The following is a 19,156-nucleotide window of genomic DNA, read 5'->3' as shown; positions in this document are numbered from 1 at the left end:
TTTTTGAGATACCTCTTTTATTACTTGTACTATGTTGTTATGAATTGTTGTGGAATATTTGTATTGGACCCGACCTTTATGTTAGCTCGTCACTACTTTCAACCCAAGGTTAGGTTTGTTACGTATTGAGTACATGGGGTCGGTTGTACTCATACTACACTTTTGCACCTTGCGTGCTGATATTGGCTGCTGACGTTGGTGTGATCGACGTGAGCCAGAATTGAAGATGTACCTGCATTCCGGTTGTATCTGCCTCTTGTTCATGGTAGCCTTAGATCTATAAAACTTTGTTTATGTGCTTTTCAAACGGATAATGCATTTACTTTATTTCAGCTTTGTAAACTCTATTCTTAGAAACTAGTGATTTGTACTACCAGTCTTTAGGAAATGTATAAGATTTAGATAATTACTTAACTGTCTTATTATTTATCATTGGAATTTGATAGTTGTCAATTGGCTTACCTAGCGGGTTGGGTTAGGTGCCATCACGACTAATTAGATTTTGGGTCGTGACAAGTTGGTATCAGAGCTCTAGATTCATAGGTTCTACAAGTCATGAGAAAGTGTCTAGTAGAGTCTTGCGAATCGGTATGATGACGTCCATACCTATCTTTGAGAGGCTACAGGGAATTTAGGATATACTTCCCAAGTGCTTTTCTTATCGTGCGACATTGATTATGCTTGCAGCGTAACTCTTTGAATTCCTTCCATGCCTTCTTGTGCGCATGTGAGCGCTTGTTATCAGCGGTGCATCGATAACTTGTGATTCCATGGTTGAGGTACGAGATGTGATTTTGGCGTGCTGATGATGGGCCAGTCTAGAGGACTTGAGGCTGGGTTTTGACTGTAGCTTGAGCATAGAGATTTTGATTGTGTGAGCACATGCTTTTGGGATTTATAGGTCCGTTGGTGTCCTTATTAGTGGAATTTGATATTGGATGACTATGTGGTAAGTATGATGTGACTACGAAATATGTTCAGATTGTTCGAATGTGGCGAGAAGAGTTTACTTGAGATGTAGCAAGGACTATAGGGTGTTTGATTTCTGTTTTGATTTGGTGTATGGTCTCGAGTTATGGGTATGTTGAGGGATCTCTCATGTTGTTTAGTTGTGGAGTAAAGTAGATTCTCATTTCTTGTTGATGAGTTCAGAATCAGGAAGACTAAGTGATTGCGTAGTAGTTGTAACTGTGGAAAGGTATAGAGAGATGTCAGTTTGAGGCAAAGCAGGTGAGTAATAACCTGCGAGGTAATGTACGGATGTGTGATTTTATGATATTGTGTGGAGGCTTTCTTTTCTACCAGTAGGTTATATTTGTGATTTGAGGTATGATATGGTTTGTGTTACTCGGGCTTATGAAGGATTTAATTGAATTTCAGTGCGAAATTTTGGCAGCAACAGCGTATGGGTATTGTAAGTTATCAGATGCTTTATTCATTGGCTTTGAGCCATGTGGGGAAGTCTGCTATCGACGAGTTGATTACACGGTTATATGTTGTATTGGTTTCGGTTTGAGGTATACTGGTGAATCAGTTATGACTTGCAGAGGTCGAGATCGAGGATGACTCGGGTAAAGGAATTTCTGGATATATATTGTATTACACTCTATGGGTATATGTGAATCATAAAATAATTGAGTGGTTATTCGTGAAGGAAATAGTATACATGGAGTAGGAATTTTCTTGGTTGCCTAGGAGTGTGGGTCACTCCCTTGAGTGTTGGTGTGCTAATGGGGCACATGCCGTTTGGTCTGTTTGGTTGGTTTAATTGAGATTTGAGTAGAGTGGATGACTCTCGAGAATGGTTCTAATGGATTCAAGATTTATATGTAGTGATTTGGAATTTTCAAGATTTGTGTATGGCTAGAAACTGAGAGTTTCATTGGACGGTGTTGAGACTTATGGCATTTTTTTATATCATTGTGGGTTATGCATTTCAGTATAAAGAAGGTGAAGGAAACCATTTTAGGTTCACATAAGGTATCTTTAGAGTGGGTGTCTCGTTCGTGGTGCTTTGGGGTGCTTAAAAGGGAAGTCAACGGCTTATGGGCCTTAGGGCGTTTTGGTTTTATAGTAGGGTCTCTTGTATGGTGAATTTTTGTTAAGGATCGTGGTATTCTAGCAAGAAGAAGTATCAATTTGAAGGCAATTTGGAAAGGACTTGGAGAAATAGGACAGCTTGGTAATAGGTTGGATCAGCACAATAATGGAAATAATCGGTTCTTTGGGTACTTATGATGTGGCTAGTCTCTATAGGTGTTTCGTAGCAATGCTCTTGGGTTTTGGCGACCTGCGTGGCTGAGTTGAGTTAGAGAGATTCGATTCTGATAGCTTGGTTATGTGCAAATAGACTTTGAAGAGTTCTCAATGGGTTTTACCACAGTTCGATGAGTATATTTCCTGTTGGCATGAGGAGCATGTGGTGTATAGTGAATTTTTCCTGGATGAAATTAAATGGAAGGTCCTTGGCTAATTGAGTATGTAGTTGCTTGTGACTCGGGGTGGACTATGAAGTTCTCATAGTTTTCATATGATGGCATGGTATATGCGGTGTGTTGCGTGGGATTTAGATTTACGTGAGCGAGATAACAGTTCATTTAGAAGAGAAGGTCATAAAATTCGTAGGCAACATGGATGGTTTTAGATGACTAGGTAAATGATATTACTATTTGGTATGTCTTCTTGATAGTATACATTTCATAGGGGCAATGTGTTTTTCATTATGGATACTTCACTGGTACTGCGGCACTCTCCCGGTTGATCAACTGCTGATATTCAAATTTTGCTATGTGGCACGAAAGAATTTTAGAAGTATTTTTCGTGGAATGGTCATGTATGAGATATGTGTTAGACATTCTGGCGGTGGAGTTGGGATCAGATATGATGATTCGTGTGTTCTATGGATTTGGAGACTGGGAGTTCTCAGGAGAGGATTGTTTCATGGTTGTGGACTGTGAAGTCATGGTCGAAGCTAGCCAGATAATAGTATGTGTTGTGATTCAGTCATTGTGGGCTTTCAAAGGGTTATTTATCTAATTGTCGCTGCCCAGAATTGATTTGGGGTTCCATTGGTAGGCCCAATTAGGATGTGTATTCTAAACCGAGCCGGATTGGTTGGCTCCACATTACTATTGTTGAGGGATGTACCATTTCATGTTCTGAAATGATCTGTGAGTTACTCTTCTATGCTACGAGGGGTTGCGATTCGTGAGTTATATGCACACACAGTGTGGTTCTAACTGGGCTTTATAGCGGAATTTGAGCAAGATCAGTATTTGGGTATTGCGTGATTTATTGCGCGTTGGCTATGTTCTTGTTGGGTTGTCGTATTGTGTTATTTGCTCTCCGTGGTTACGGTAATGCACTTTGGGTACTTGATGTCGATTTTCGCGTGGTTATTGATTTTGAGCATGGTGGCTGAAGTATTTCATATGGACCAGTGTTGGGATGGGGTCACGCATTGCAGCGGAGTTATGTTAAGATCTGATCCTTTGTGTTAGATTCATGTGTCTTGATTCTACTAGGTATGATGGGTTCGTAGCATTTTGGTTATGGTGGTACTTGTTGAACTTGCGGGATACTATCAGAATTGATTATAACATGGTTGGAAGGATTATATCGAAAGTCGGCCTAGAAATTTGCTATAGTTCCTGTCGAAGGAGACGGAGTTTCATGACTGTTTGATCTGATGAATTGTTATGAGTTCTGCGTGTTTCTTTTATCATCGGCAGTGTACGAAGGTTTTAGAATGGAGTCTTGTTTGATATGAGGTTTATTATCGACATTGGGTTGTTTTGAGCAGTTACTATGATTAGAAATCATTGCTACAAGTATCTTTGTTATATGATATATCATGCGATTGTATATTGGGTTATGGTTGCGGCTTGGTACAGCTTATTCAGACTTATACAGGGTGTAGGTTGCGAGATTCAGATCTTATAAGAAATTTCGGATGTTGGAAATTGGATTCTAAGGTTTGTGGGCTAGGTTGAATTAAGAAATTTCAGTTATGTTGTGTTATCGGACCTGTATGGGATAGGGTGACGTAGGATCACCCCCGGGTATGTGCATGGTAAGTTTATACGGCGGTTTGACGGCTTTGAGAACAACTCTAAACACGTTCGAGGACGATGTAATGACCCGACCGGTCATTTTGAGCATTTGCACTTCGCTCGGTAGTTTACGAGCATGAATAGATCCGTATGTTGTATTATGACTTATGTGAATCGTCGGCTTTGGTTTTCAGGTTACTCGGAATTACCAAATTGGGAGAGTTGACCAAGTTTGACTTTTTGTGAATTTGAACCCGGAAAGAAGTTTTGATGGTTCCGGTAAGTTCGTTGGATGATTTTGGACTTAGGAGCGCGTCCAGATTGTGATTTTGAGGTCAGTAGTGGAATTTGGCTTGAAATGGCGGAAGTTGGATTTTTGAAAAGTTTGACCGGGAGTGGACTTTTTGATATCAGATTCGGATTGTGATTCCGAGAATTGGAAGCTTTGTATTGTCATTTGGGACTTGTGTGCAAAAATTTGGTTCATTCCGGGTTGATTTGCTATGTTTCTGCACGAGTTATTGAATTTGAAAGTTCAAAGTTCATAGATTTCGATTTGAGCTGTGATTCGTAGTTTTGATGTTGTTATGTGTGTTTTGAGGCCTCGAGTAGGTCTGTATCATGTTATGGGACTTATTTTTATGTTCAGACGGGGTCCCGAGGGGCTCGGGTGAGTTTCGGACGAGGTTCGAAGCATTTTGGAAGTTTTGGCTAAGGCTGGAATTTTTCTGGTTCTGGTGTGACCGCACCTGCGGAGTGTTCGGCGTGGTGCGGAGCCGCAAAAGCAGCAGCGTCATCGCAGAAGCGTGATGGGAGCTGGGCCTGAGGACCGTCGATGCGGGTGCTTGGACGCACCTGCCCAATCGCAGATGCGACCATTGCCATTGCAGAAGCGGCCTGGCTCGCAAATGCGTGCATTTTTCCGCAAATACGGTGGTCGCAGATGTGATGAATTGTCCACAAATGCGAAAATGGTGGCAGAAGCTATAAATCAAGGTTTTGGTTCTTTCTTCATATTTTGATATGTGGGACTCGTATTGAGGTGACTTTTGGAGCAATTTTCATCACAAGGATCGGGGTAAGTGTTCTCTACTCGGTTTTGGCTATATTTCATGAATCTATCTTCGTTTTTGGTAATTCGATTGTGAATTTTAAAGAGGAAATTGGGGGTTTTGGCCTAAAGTTTCATAATGTGAATTTTTGAGTTTTGACGTAGAATTGGAGTTGGATTTGAGTGAAACTAGTATGGTTGGACTCGTAATTGAATGGGTTGTTGGATTTTGTAAATTTTATCGGGTTCCAAGGTGCGGGCCCGGGTTGGGCTTTTGGCCGATATTGGGCGTTTGATTCAAGATTTGATCTTTTTCGATCGTGATTGGTTCCTTTAGCATTGTTTGATGTACTTGAGTCATTTTGGGTTAGTTTCGAGCCGTTTGGAGGTCGGAACGCGCGTGATGGCATCTTTGGAGCATCGACTGTCTTGCTCGGCATTGGTATTGGCTTGTTCGAGGTAAGTAACTCTTCTAAATATAGTGCTGAGGGTATGAAACTGTTACACCCTATATTTTTGTACGTAAAAATGCGTCGTAAGCAAACTAATGTAGGACCAAAAATGAGATAATATTTAAAAGTATATAAAATCTCTCTTGCAGCGACTGGGTCACTCCTATACAGTAGATTTTTATTTTTAAAATAATAAAGAAAATAAAAATACCTATCCTAATTAAACATTGTCTGCTGGAACATATGCCCAAAACTCTCCTCTAGTGAAAGAATAGAAAGCACAAAACTCTCTCTAAAGAATTGAACTTCTCTCTAGAATCAACTCTCTCCTCGGCAAAATTTTCAGCCAAATCAAAATTTCTCAAATCAAAATGTGAATCTCATTTGTCACGTATGTTGAAATATCTAATCTTTTCGTTTTTTTGGGAAAGAAGTTGCTCTATTTTAATCAACCGATTTCACAGAGGAAGAATCAAAGAAACAATTTCTGTTCCTAATCGATTTCGTGCATCCTTTCCTTCTTATTTGTTACTATCTCATATCTAACTAAGATCCCATAAAGATTTATATAAGATATATTTACATTTAATTTTTTTTATAATGATTCTCTAAGACCAAATTTTCAACATGCAGTTAGGGATAATTATTCTTTTTTTAGCAATTTCACATTTGTATTCTCAAATTTCATCTCAAATTTCTCTGAGCCCTTTGATAATCTATAGGAATACAACAAAAATAAAATCACACAGAAAGAATCATTTGAAGCGTATTTGGTGTTGTTATTGTGAATTCTCTGTCTTGATAGAATCTCAGCTATATATTTCCCTGGGTAAGTTAAAATCTTCTTCTTGAGAGACCCTTTACATGTCGGCATTCTATTCTTATTTTCTTCTTATATGGTTATGTGCCTAAATTAGTAGGCATGGAGTTTTTAATTTTATAAGGCAGGCATATATTATTGTATGATTATAAGAAAACATAATAATTCTTTGTGAATGATGTGGTGAAATTAGAGTCTCTTGTGGTTCTCGAGAGGTATTTCTATATTGTTAACGGTGCTTGAGAGGCACTCTAAGTATCTGATCAACCTTGCCCTATGCATCTGTTTTCTTGTTTGTGTGTCTTACTAGTCTTCAACAATGTATACTGTTTTATTGTGTTATTCTTGTATGCAATCCAAATACTCTGGGCAGAGGATAACCATAATAACAAGAATTAAAAGAGTACAAATTTTCTACAAGTACATCTGCTTCTGTCAAAGCGTACTTCCCTTACCTAATGCATTTCTAATCAACTATTATCTTTTAACAGTTCCTGTGTTACTGAATTGTGTTTCATCTACATTAATGCATCAGAAAGTAGTGAATTAGTGTATAACTGCCTATAAATCTTTTCTTCTATAGCACAAACAAAAGGGTAATATATGTTGCTAGGATGAGAAAACTGACAACTTTATTGGTTTACCATAACTTTATACTACCCCCAGTAAATGTTTGGAACTGTCAATGTATCTTTTCAAACTTGTGACAACTTGTACGTGAGCAGCAGATAGATTGAGCGTGATTATCTATGACTCATAAGGTCTTGTGAGATCCTTTTTCATTAATCCCGACTCATAAGGTCTTGTGAGATCTTTTTTCATTGTAGAAAGATCAGTGGATGAATGTTCTCACTGGAAACATTTCCATAAGTTCATTTTATTCTCTTCTAAAGTTTAGGTGAACCAGAGATTATCTGAATTAGTCATTCAAAGATTTCTCCTCCATGTTTAGAGTCTCTTAACATATCTTGATTAAAATTTCTTTTTTTGATTCTCTTCTGATGCTTGAAGTTTTATGTCTATATCTCATTGTTGAAAGTTCTCTGTGTTTGTCCTTATTATATTTACAATGAAATTAGTTCGTGATGCTTAAAACTTTATGTCTACATCTTATTTTGAAAGGTTCTCTGTATTTTTGTCCTAATTATACTGAATGAAATTAATTCGTAATGTTTGAATCATTAATTTCATAACAAAATTAGTGGTGAAGTAAAATTAGTGAATTAATATTTCTCTAGTCTGATTAATCATTTTCTTTTTATGTGATGTTGTAGGAAATGAAAGGAACTAGACGAGGAAAACGTGGGAGAGGTGGGACGAGTTGTGGCCGTGAAAAGTTTCAAGGACGTGACAATTTTGGAGCGACGTCTCAGCCACACATACATATCGGACACGTATCTGGTGCATCTGTAGAGATAGGACAACCATGTAACCCGAGTCAAGGACCTTTACAGACCGGACGAGTATCTACTAACTCTCTCCAAATACCTTCTTTAGAAACACAATCATCATGAAATGTAGCAGAAACTGTGCATCGCTCTCCAGGGCTGAAAATTGTGCAAGTTAGTTTTCTTTTTTTGTTGTTTTGTGAAAATTATTTTTACTGATTGAGCGGAGCTACTAATAAACAACAAGAGATTAAATATATAAAATATTATTCTGCTATTGGGCGTATTTAAGTTTTATTGTTCAATGTTGATGTTAATTGATGCAAACTAGATGCACCTTTTCGAGTTTATTTCTGTATTCTGATTAATATTGCTTTTGCGAGTTGGCAATTTCCTTAATCTTTTGAAATTTATTTTGGTCCTTGTGGGATCCTTTTCTTGGCTTACCTGAATAGAAAAGTTCATAGTCATTTCTTTAAACTTCTTGTAGCTATTTAACTGATAGTGCATGTGCAAAAATGCAGTAACAAAAATTTGAGATTAGTGTTCAGGCAGTTTTGGACTGTCTTGGTTGTTAATGCAGATTAGTTATTTAAGTAGGTTCAGTGAATGAAAAATTATAAGCACATGAAATTCGGTAATTAAGGCTAGGACAGGGGTAGAGCTAAAGTTGGAAGAGGCTTCTATTCCTCGCATTGTCCAATGCCTCTACTTTATCCGGCTTTCGTGCAACTGTTGTATTCTCATTCTTTTGCTGCCTCAAAACTTATGTTCTCACACTTGTGCCATTTCATTTCACAATTGAAATAGCATAGAACAAATTTACTTTGTGTTATACTAATGTATTAGCTTGTACTTTATTCGTTTATGCATGTTTTTGGATATAACAAATCTCATTATGTTCCTTATATATATTGCTTTTGTCTAGCAGGGACAAGACACATAAACAGTGGTATCATTCAAGGATGGTATCGAGCAAAGAGCAGCTACATGTCACTTAATATTTTATTTTTTTTGGGATATGTATATGCGTACAATTACAATGCACAATGAAGTGTCGTGTAGTATATATGTAATTGACTTTTTAGTAATGATAATATTTATAATATTCGGCTTGAGAAATTCATTTGGTGTTTGTTAAATAATATTGGTAGTCAATTGATATGAATATCCCTATATAAAATTTTAGAGAATTAGGTTCCAACTAGCATGAAAATATATATAATTTTGGTCATTACAGTTGATGAGAAAATAAGTTTTAGTGGAGACATAGTTTTGCCACAACAAATTAGTAATTGTTGCGATATAAAAGTTTTCACTGTAGGTTTTTTTCTTTTGCAACAACTTTAGTTGCTACCGAAATATATTGTGTCTTTCATGGTTTAATCTTTTGTGGCGACACCCGTCGCTACGAAAAGCCATTTATAGTGGCGACATAATCTTGCCACTGAACATAAATGTGTTTGTGGCGATGCTAGTCGCTGCTAAAGGTGAATATACAGTGGCATCCCATCTAATATTTGTTCTTGTGGAACAATTTTTTGTAGAATTATTTTAAACCTTTTGTGGCAACTATGTTGCCGCAAAATATGTTCTTTTAGCGGCGACTTCAAATGTCGTCACAAATAACTTTCAGTTACGGTTGTGCTTATGACAATACAAAAGTCGCCACTGATACCATTTAGCAGCGACTAGCCGGGATTTTGTAGCGACTTTGGTCGACACAATAAGGGTGATTTCTAGTAGTGTCAGTACTGTATAAGACCAATCCAGCCCCAACTGGTATAAATATTTTGGGAAAGATCCATGCCCGGGGAAGATCCATCCATATTATAAAAAAAATAGAAGGCAACTTCATGTCTTGGAAAATCCATTCCAATTATAAATATCAGTTGTGCTCACTGTAGAGGTGCAGACTCCGGAGGGGCTCCTTCAGCCCAAGCGCTATATAAAGCCAATAATAAAGCCTATAAGGCATGTTGCAGCATGCAACCCCGATAGACATAATAATAATATATATAAAGGCAATATGGCATGTTGCAGCGCACAACTTGATCCCATAAGTATCCTCACAGATGGATGAACATGACTAAGTATGAAATTTACATTTTAAAATAATTAATTCAACAGCAAGACGATCCTGTGGGTCCCAAAAATATCGGCACGTAGCCTAAACATTATTTTTAATATGAGTCTCAGCTCAATTTCTCTAACACGTGGAGGATATGTGGATAATGACATTTATTTAATTATGAAACTCCACGGAATCAATTAAGTTATAATTTTCATGGTGCACGCCCACACGCCCATCACTTAGCATGTGCTCACCTCCAATCAATTCATATAACACGTAATTCAGGGATTTAAACCCTCAGAACCAAATTTAGAAATGTTACATACCTCAAACCGTGTAATTATTTACTCCATTATGCCTTTGCCTCGCGAGTCAGCCTCCGAACGCCTCGAATCTAATCACAATTAATTTGATTTAGTCAATACAAATTATAGGAATTAATTCCATATGAAAATACTAATTTTCTAACAAAATCCGAAATTCGACTCAAAAATCACTAGTGGGGGCCACATCTTGGAACCCGACAAACGTTACAAAATATGAACGCCCATTCAACCCCGAGTCCAACCATACCAAATTCCGACAATAACTCGACCTTCAAATCCTCAAATCTTATTTTCCAATCCCTAGGTCCAAATCCTCTAACTACTCCTAAAAAATACGTAATCTAGTCGGAATAATCGATGATAATTCAATATTATTGACTAACAATGATCACAAGTGACATACCTCAAGATTTCGCATGAATTCTCTCTCAAACATCACCTCAACCCGTGTTGAAAATGTCCAAAAAATGAGAAAATCTCAGACCCCTCTGTTTTTGTACAGTGCCTAGAGGTTCCGCTTTTGCAAAATTTTTAACCGCATCTGCGGTTCCGCTTTTGCGGACTCGCTTTTGCGGTCAAACATTTCTGCTTCTACGATGGATGTGTTGCAGGTGTGCAACTGCTTCTGCGGTCAATCACGTGCATCTGCGATCCCGGCCCTTGCCAAGCCAATGTCGCTTCTGTGCACCCAGGTGCGCTTCTGCGAGCTAGCACCTACAAGATAATTTCTGCAGGTGCGGTTCCATCAGTAGGCAGCAAATTTTCCAACTTTGTTCTAAGTCTAAATTTGATTTGTTAACCATCAGAAACTTACCCGAGGCCCCCGGGACCTCAACCAAATATACAAATAAGTCCTAAAATATCATACGAACTTAGTCGAGTCTTTAAAACACATCAAGCAACACTAAAAACACGAATCGCACCCCAATTCAATCCTAATAAAAACTATTAATTTCCATCTTCTACATTCGATGTCGAAACCTGTCAAATCGAATCCGATTGACCTTAAATTTTTCACACAAGTCATAAATGACATAACAGACCTATGAAAATTTTCAAAACTAGATTCCGATATTAAAAAGTCAACTCCCCGTCAAACTTCCAAACTTAAATTTTCTATTTTCGCCATTTCAAGCCTAATTTTACTTCGAACTTCCAAATAATTTTTCGGATATGCTCCTAAGTCCATAATCACAATACGAAGCTATTGGAATCATCAAAACTCTATTCCGGGGTCGTTTACACATAAATCAACATCCAGTCAACCTTTTCAACTTAAGTTTTCATCTTTGAGACTAAGTGTATCAATTCATTGCGAAACCTTACCGGACCCGAACCAATTATCCCGGCAAGTAACATAAAAACTATAAAGCACAAATTGAGCAGTAAATAGGTGAATGAGGTTGTAATATTCAAAATAACTGGCCGGGTCGTTACAATTAAATAAAGAGAAACTTTACCATGTGAGTCACATAATCGTTGGTATCAACATGGATATATATTGCGATAGTCATGCAACAATCGAAAAGATTTAGAGCATTATGTATAACGGAAAATCTCATCATATACAACGAAGAAATAAAACCGTTAGGCAATTACTCTCTAGAGGAATTATCACGATTGACACGCGAACTCAAGGGATAATGTGATGGATCCACTTACGAAAGGCCTAACTAGAGAGGTAGTTGAAAGATTATCGATGAGAATGAGACTATGGCTGATGACAAATTATTGTGGCGGTAACTTTACCTAGAAGACTGGAGATCCCAAGATCTAGGTTCAAGGAGATCAAATAAAGTCATTAATGACGGTTCAACATTGTCAAATACAAAAATAATTTAGTCCACTCTCGTGATGAGACAATGTTCAGTACCAAGGATAAAGCATTAATACTTTTTAATGGTTTCTAAATTTGATACGGGGTATATAAAATAGTGTATCTATAGGATGACACATTTAGAAATCACCTAGATAAGTGTGAAATATTAGCTGGTCCGAGGAGAATTTTGTAAGGCCAGTTCTCTACGCACTTATTGTCACGACCCAAAATCTCAACCTATCGTGATGACACCTAACACACATGCTAGGCACACCAACAATCACATAACAACTAAACATTTGAATAAAGCATGTTTTAATAAGCTCAATAATAGAAAATGTCATAAACATCTGATAAAAATAACTGAAATGCTACTACAACCACCCCAAAACTTGATGTCAACGAGTACATGAGTACTACTAAGAATAAACATAACCAAAGTTCTAGTACAACTGCCTGAGTAATAGAACAGTACTACAGAAAATAAAAGGAAGGAGAGTCAAGGTATGCGGGCATCATAACAGCTACCTCTAAGTCTCCGAGCAGGTACTAGCATGGATCTAGTAATCACCTCGTCCAGATGTACCTAGATTTGCACATGAAGTGCAAAGTATAGTATGAATACAACTGACCTCATGTACTCAATAAGTAACCTTGAGCTGAAAGCAATGACGAGTTCATAAGGATACAGTCAGAACCAATATGATGACAACACAGGTATAATAATGACAATGATAATAAATAACTCAGATAAATTTCCAGATCAGCTCATTCAGGGTATAGAAATTTAGACATGATTTCAAGTTAACATTTAAAGACCATCAGTGATAAGAACATGTCAAGTATAGCTAGAATGAGAAATGGTATATCTCTATGCCTACATGTAAAATATGCATGTCAATTGTATGATTTCATGGTGGTATCCCCAAATACTCACTCTCTCATAAATACTCAATATGACTACCAAATGCCCATACAATCCACACACAAACACTCAGTATTGTACGGGGGCCTGGCATCTAAGCCCCTCACCAAAGCACGTGTATATATACATCATTGTTCCTGCGTACACTGCTAGTATGTCAGACTCTGGAGGGGTGGATCCTGCCCAGGCGCTAATATAAAGCCTATAAGGCCTGTTGCGGCGTGCAGCCCGATCCACAATAATAAATAAGCCAATAAGGCATGCTGCAGCGTGCAGCCAGATCCACAATAACACTCACAAACTGGCTCTCAAGACCAACGCAATCATCAATATCTCAAGTCTCAAGGGCTCGCAGATCTCGTACATGTCAGCCCAAATAATGATAACATGTAATGTAATAGTGAATGATAACAGAGACTGATATATGATATACAAATGAAGAATTATGACTGAGTACATAATTGCAGTTAAAGTTAATAACTCAAAAATAATAGAAATAGCCTCATTAGGTCACAACCGAATAAGCACATAGCCTAACATGATTTCTAATATGAATCACAGTTCAATTACTCTAACAAGTAGGGATTACACGGATAAAACAAGACTTGATAGCAACTCCATACAAAAATGCCACCCGGATCATGGTTACTACAGTGCATGCCCACACGCCCGTCACCCCAACACAACACAAATAACATATTTTCGAGGGATAATTACCTTCAATTCCAAGTTTAGAAATGTGACTTACCTCAAAACGTACAACTCGCTACTCCAACAAGACCTTTCTTAGCGAATGATCCTCCGAACAACTCGAATCTAGTCACAAACATTTTATTATAATCAATACAAGCTACATGAATTCATTCCATACGATAAATCTAAGATTTTTAACCAAAACCAAGAAGTCAACCCCGGGCACGCACCTCGAAACCTGACAAAATACATAAATTCTAGACACCCATTCGATTATGAGTGCAACCATGCCAAAATCATCTCATTCTGACCTCAAATCTACATTCAAACATCCATTTTTTATTTTTGAAAAGTCTCCACAAAATCCCCCATTTCTTCACTATAATTCGCTAATTAGATGCTAAAAATAAAGATGGAATCATGAAATAATAATATATCTAAGTCAAAAACACTTACCCCAATCCTAATCTTGAAATCCCCTCCAGAATCGCCCACAACCGAGCTCTACAACTCAAAATATGAAATAATAACTCTAACCCTTGGTTTAGGTTTTTAACAGTCTATCCAGTTCTTTCTTCGTTGCGAACGCGGAAGGTTCCTCGCGTTTGCGAAGCACAAATCTCCCCAACTGCCAATTCCTCCTTTGCGAATGCGATCAGTGAACGCGAAGGCTAAATGACTGATGACCCCAAGCCGGTCTTCCTTCTACGAGAACGCGGCTCCTTGCTCGCGATCGCGATGCACGACCTCCTCAAGCATTCGCGAACGCCACCTCTATGTCGCATGTCTACGTGCTTTAACTGCTTATTTGAACTCTGTGAAGTATGCCTAGTTGATTTTCTTGCTTTTCCTTGTCCTTTATCAGTATAACTATAAAAATCTTGCTATTAAGTGTTATATTTGTCGGTTTGAGCTATGTGATTACTTTTTAGAACACGAGGCGATTCCTCAGTAGTTCTCTCTGTATATTTAATTTAGAGACTACGAGGCGGTTCCTCGGGAGTTCTCCCTATATATTTACTTTTGAGACTACGAGGCGGTTCCTCAGGAGTTCTCCCTGCACATTTACTTTTGAGACTACGAGACAGTTCATAGGGAGTTCTCCCTGTATATTTACTTTTGAGATTTCGAGGCGGTACTTCGGGAGTTCTCCCTGCACATTCACTTTTGAGATTACGAGGCGGTACCTCGGGAGTTCTCCCTGTATATTTATACCAGTAGATCTAGTTTAGCATGAGACTAGGACAACCTCTTCTGAGGCGGAGTAGCTCAGACTTGAGAGGTACAAGAAGTACCACCCACCTACCTTCAGCGAATTGGCTACGGATGATGCTCAGGGTTTTCTGGAGGAGTGTCATCATATTCTCCATACTATTGGCGTAGAGGAGACGAGTGTGGTTTCTTTTACCACCTTCCAGCTTAGAGGAGCAGCCTATCAATGGTGGCGTGCTTATAAGTTGAGTAGTCCGGATTAGGAAGCTTCACTTACATGGACTCAGTTCTCGGACATGTTTTTGAGAGAGTATGTCCCTTAGAGCCTCAGGGACTCATGGCGCACGGAGTTTGAGCAGCTGCGCCATGGTGCTATGACTTTGTCAAAGTATGCAATCTGCTTTAGTGATTTGGCCTGACATGCACCGGCCTTGGTTGCAACAGTTCGAGAGAGTGTTCGACGGTTTATTGAGGGACTCCACCGCAGTATCCGAATAAGTATGGCCAGGGAGTTAGAGATGGATATTTCTTATTATCAGGCTGTGACTATCGACAGGAGATTGGAGGGCATGCTTGCCTGTGATAAAGAGGAGAGAGAGGCCAAGAGGTCTCGAGAGACTGGTTTTTATTCTGGTGCTCATGCCCCAACAGCTCGCCATGGTAGGGGTTATGTGAGTCGCCCCGTTCATTCAGCTCTTCCAGCCACTAGTGCTGTTCCAGCCCCTTCCAGGACCTAGGAGCCTTATTATGCACCGCCAGTGTCCAGTGTGCGTCCTACACAGGGTGCTTTTAGCGGTCAGTCCAGCAGACCTGGCCCGAGCCAGTCACGCTCTCCGAGAGCTTGTTTTGAGTGTGGCGACACTCACCATATGGTGAGGGACTATCCCAGAATTAGGAGGGGTGCACCTCCACAGACTTCTCAGGCATAGCGTGCTCCACAGGGTCCTCAGGCTATGATTCCAGCACTAGCTACTGCCCCACATGCTCAGCCAGCTCGAGTTGGAGATCGGGGAGGCCGAGGTTGCCCTAGAGGGGGAGGCCAGGCCAAATATTATGCTCTTCTGGCTCAAACAGAGGTAGTTGTTTCTAACTCTGTCATTACAGGTATTATTCCGGTCTGTCATAGAGATGCGCCAGTATTATTTGACCCAGGATCTACATATTCCTATGTGTCCTCTTATTTTTCCCCGTATTTAGGCGTATCTCGGGATTCTTTGAGTTCCCCTGTTTATATGTCTACTCTTGTGGGAGATTCTCTTATTGTGGATCGTGCATATCGGTCGTGTTTGATTGCTCTTAGTTATTTTGAGACCAGAGCCGATTTATTATTACTCAGCATGGTAAACTTTGATGTTATCTTGGGCATAGACCGGTTATCGTCCCCTTATGCTATTATTGATTGTCTCGCTAAGAAAGTGACGTTGGCTATGCCAGGTTTACTGCGATTAGAGTGGAGAGGTATCTTAGAGTATACTCCCAACAGAGTTATTTCATTTCTTAAAGCTCAATGAATGGTTGAGAATGGGTGTGACGCGTATCTAGCTTATGTGAGAGATGTCAGTATTGAAACCCCTACAGTTGAGTCAATCCCACTAGTGAGGTACTTTCCAGATGTGTTTCCAGCTGATCTTCCGGGCATGCCGCCCGACAGAGGTATTAATTTTGGCATTGATTTGTCGCCGGGCACTCAGCCCATCTCTATTCCTCCATATCGTATGGCTCCTCCTGAATTGAAGGAGTTGAAGGAGCAGTTACAGGAGTTTCTTGATAAGGGCTTCATTCGGACAAGTGTGTCACCTTGGGGTGCTCCTGTCTTATTTGTGAAGAAGAAGGATGGTTCTATGCGGATGTGTATTGATTACCGCCAGTTGAACAAAGTCACAGTGAAGAACAGGTATCCATTGCCTCGTATTGATGACTTATTTGATCAGTTACAGGGTGCCAGAGTGTTTTCCAAGATTTACTTACGTTCAGGCTATCATCAGTTGAAGATTCGGGAGCCAGATATCCCGAAGACTGCTTTCAGGACTCGGTATGGTCACTACGAGTTTCTTGTGATGTCATTTGGGCTGACCAATGCCCCAGTAGCATTTATGCACTTGATGCACGTTGTGTTCCGGCCTTATCTTGACTCATTCGTCATTGTGTTTATTGACGATATTCTGGTGTACTCTCGGACTCGGGAGGATCATGAGAAGTACCTGAGGACTGCGCTTCAGACCTTGTGAGAAAATAAGTTATATGCAAAATTTTCAAAGTATGAGTTTTGGCTAGACTCAGTGGCATTCATGGGTCATGCAGTATCGAGTGATGTGATCTAGGTGGATCCGGAGAAGGTGGAAGCAGTGTAGAGTTGGCCTGGACCGTCATCAGCTACGGAGATCCAGAGTTTTCTTCGTTTGGCGGGGTATTACCGCCATTTTGTAGAGGGATTCTCATCCATTATAGCACTTATGACCAGGCTAACCCAGAAGGGTACTCCATTCAGGTGGACAGAGGAATGTGAGGAGATCTTTCAGAAGCTCAAGACAACTTTGACTACAGCCCCAGTATTGGTGCCTACAGGTTCGGGGTCTTATACTGTATATTGTGATGCATCGCGGATTGGTCTCGGTGCGGTGTTAATGCAGGACGGTAGGGTGCTTGCCTACGCATCCAGACAACTGAAGGTGCATGTAAAGAACTATCTTGTCCATGACCTTAAGTTAGCAGCTATTGTTCATGCCTTGAAGAATTAGCGTCACTATTTGTACGGTGTCCCTTGTGAGAGTTGCACCGATCAACAGAGTTTGCAGCATCTGTTCAAACAGAAGGATCATAACTTGCGTCAGTGGAGATGGTTGGAGTTTCTTAAGGATTATGATATCACCATTTTGTACCATCCTGGGAAGGATAATGTGGTGGCCGATGCTTTGAGTCGTCGGACGGAAAGTTTGGGGAGCTTAGCATATCTACCAGCAGCAGAGAGGCCATTGGCATTGGATATTCAGGCCTTAGCTAGCCTGTTTGTTAGATTGGATATTTCTGAGCCGTGTGGAGTATTGGCGTATGTGGTCTCTCGGTCTACTCTTTATAATTGTATCAGGGAGTGTCAGTATGATGACCCCCATCTGCTTGTCCTTAAGGAAACGGTCTAGCACGGTGATGCTAAGGAGGCCATTATTGGGGATGATGGTGCATTGAGGATGTAGATCAAGTTATGTGTGCCCAATATAAATGGTTTGCGAGAGTTGATTCTTCAGGAGGCTCACAATTTGCGGTACTCCATTCATCCGTGTTCCGCAAAGATGTATCAAGACTTGAGGCAGTATTATTGGTGGAGGAGGGTGAAGAAAGACATAGTGGAGTTTGTTGCTCGCTGTCTAAATTGCCAGCAGGTGAAGTTTGAGCATCGGCGGTCAGGTGGGTTGCTTCAGAAGTTAGTGATTCCGTAGTGGAAATGGGAGCGGATCACTATGGATTTCGTTGTTGGACTCCCACGAACTTAGCAGAAGTTTGATGCAGTTTGGATGATTGTGGACAGGCTGACCAAGTCAGCTTATTTTATTCCTGTGATGACTATCTATTCTTCCGAGCAGTTGGCTCAAATTTATATCCGCGAGATTGTCAGGCTTCATGGCGTACCGGTATCTATCATCTTTGACCGGGGTACGCAGTTTACATCATGATTGTGGAGGGCTGTACAGCAGGAGTTGGGTCCAAGCGCATTATCCAGACCGAGCGGGATATGCATATCGTTATCCTCATCTTTTCACCACTTCAGGTATGTCTTTATGCTAGTTCGAGGACGAACGGTTATTTTAAGAGGGGGAGGATGTAACGACCTGGCCGGTCATTTTGAGAGTAATAGCCCTGATCCCTTATTTTCTTCTTTCCCCGTATCTGTTTCTGCTTATGTGACTTGCTGGGAGGTCTTGTTTTTGGTTTCGGAGTGTCTTGGGACACGTAGTCCCTAAAACAGAAGCTTAAGTCTTAGGATTTTGACCGTAGTCGGAACTATATGAAGATGACTCCGGAATGGAGTTCCGTCAGTTCCATTAGCTCCGTTGGGTGATTTTGGACTTAGGAGCGTGTCCAGACTGTAAATTTGAGGTATGTAGCTAATTTAGGCCTGAATTGGCGAAAGTCAAATTTTTAGAGATTTTGACCGGTTGTGGACTTTTTTATATCGGGATCGGATTCCGATTCCTGAAGTTGAAGTAGGTCCGTAATGTTGAATACGACTTGTGTGAAAAATTTGAGGTCAATTAGACGTGGTTTGATAGGTTTCGGCATTGGTTGTAGAAATTTGAAGTTTCAAGCTCATTAATTTTTTATTAGAGGGTGATTCATTTTTTTTTGTTG

General features: G+C 39.8%; 1 long non-coding RNA gene across 1 annotated transcript; it reads left to right on the top strand.

Annotated features, from left to right (window-relative positions):
• The first annotated feature begins 5,826 nt into the window (after positions 1–5,826).
• Positions 5,827–8,876, top strand: LOC107766383 (uncharacterized). Its single transcript, XR_001643681.2, has 3 exons — positions 5,827–6,384; positions 7,650–7,937; positions 8,695–8,876. It is a non-coding gene; the product is annotated as an uncharacterized LOC107766383 (long non-coding RNA).
• Positions 8,877–19,156: the final 10,280 nt, after the last annotated feature.

The sequence above is a fragment of the Nicotiana tabacum genome, chromosome 12 (assembly GCF_000715075.1).
Source record: "Nicotiana tabacum cultivar K326 chromosome 12, ASM71507v2, whole genome shotgun sequence".
NCBI lineage: Eukaryota > Viridiplantae > Streptophyta > Magnoliopsida > Solanales > Solanaceae > Nicotiana > Nicotiana tabacum.
Note: the sequence above shows the minus strand (reverse complement) of the source record. Positions and strands in the feature narration are given on the sequence as shown.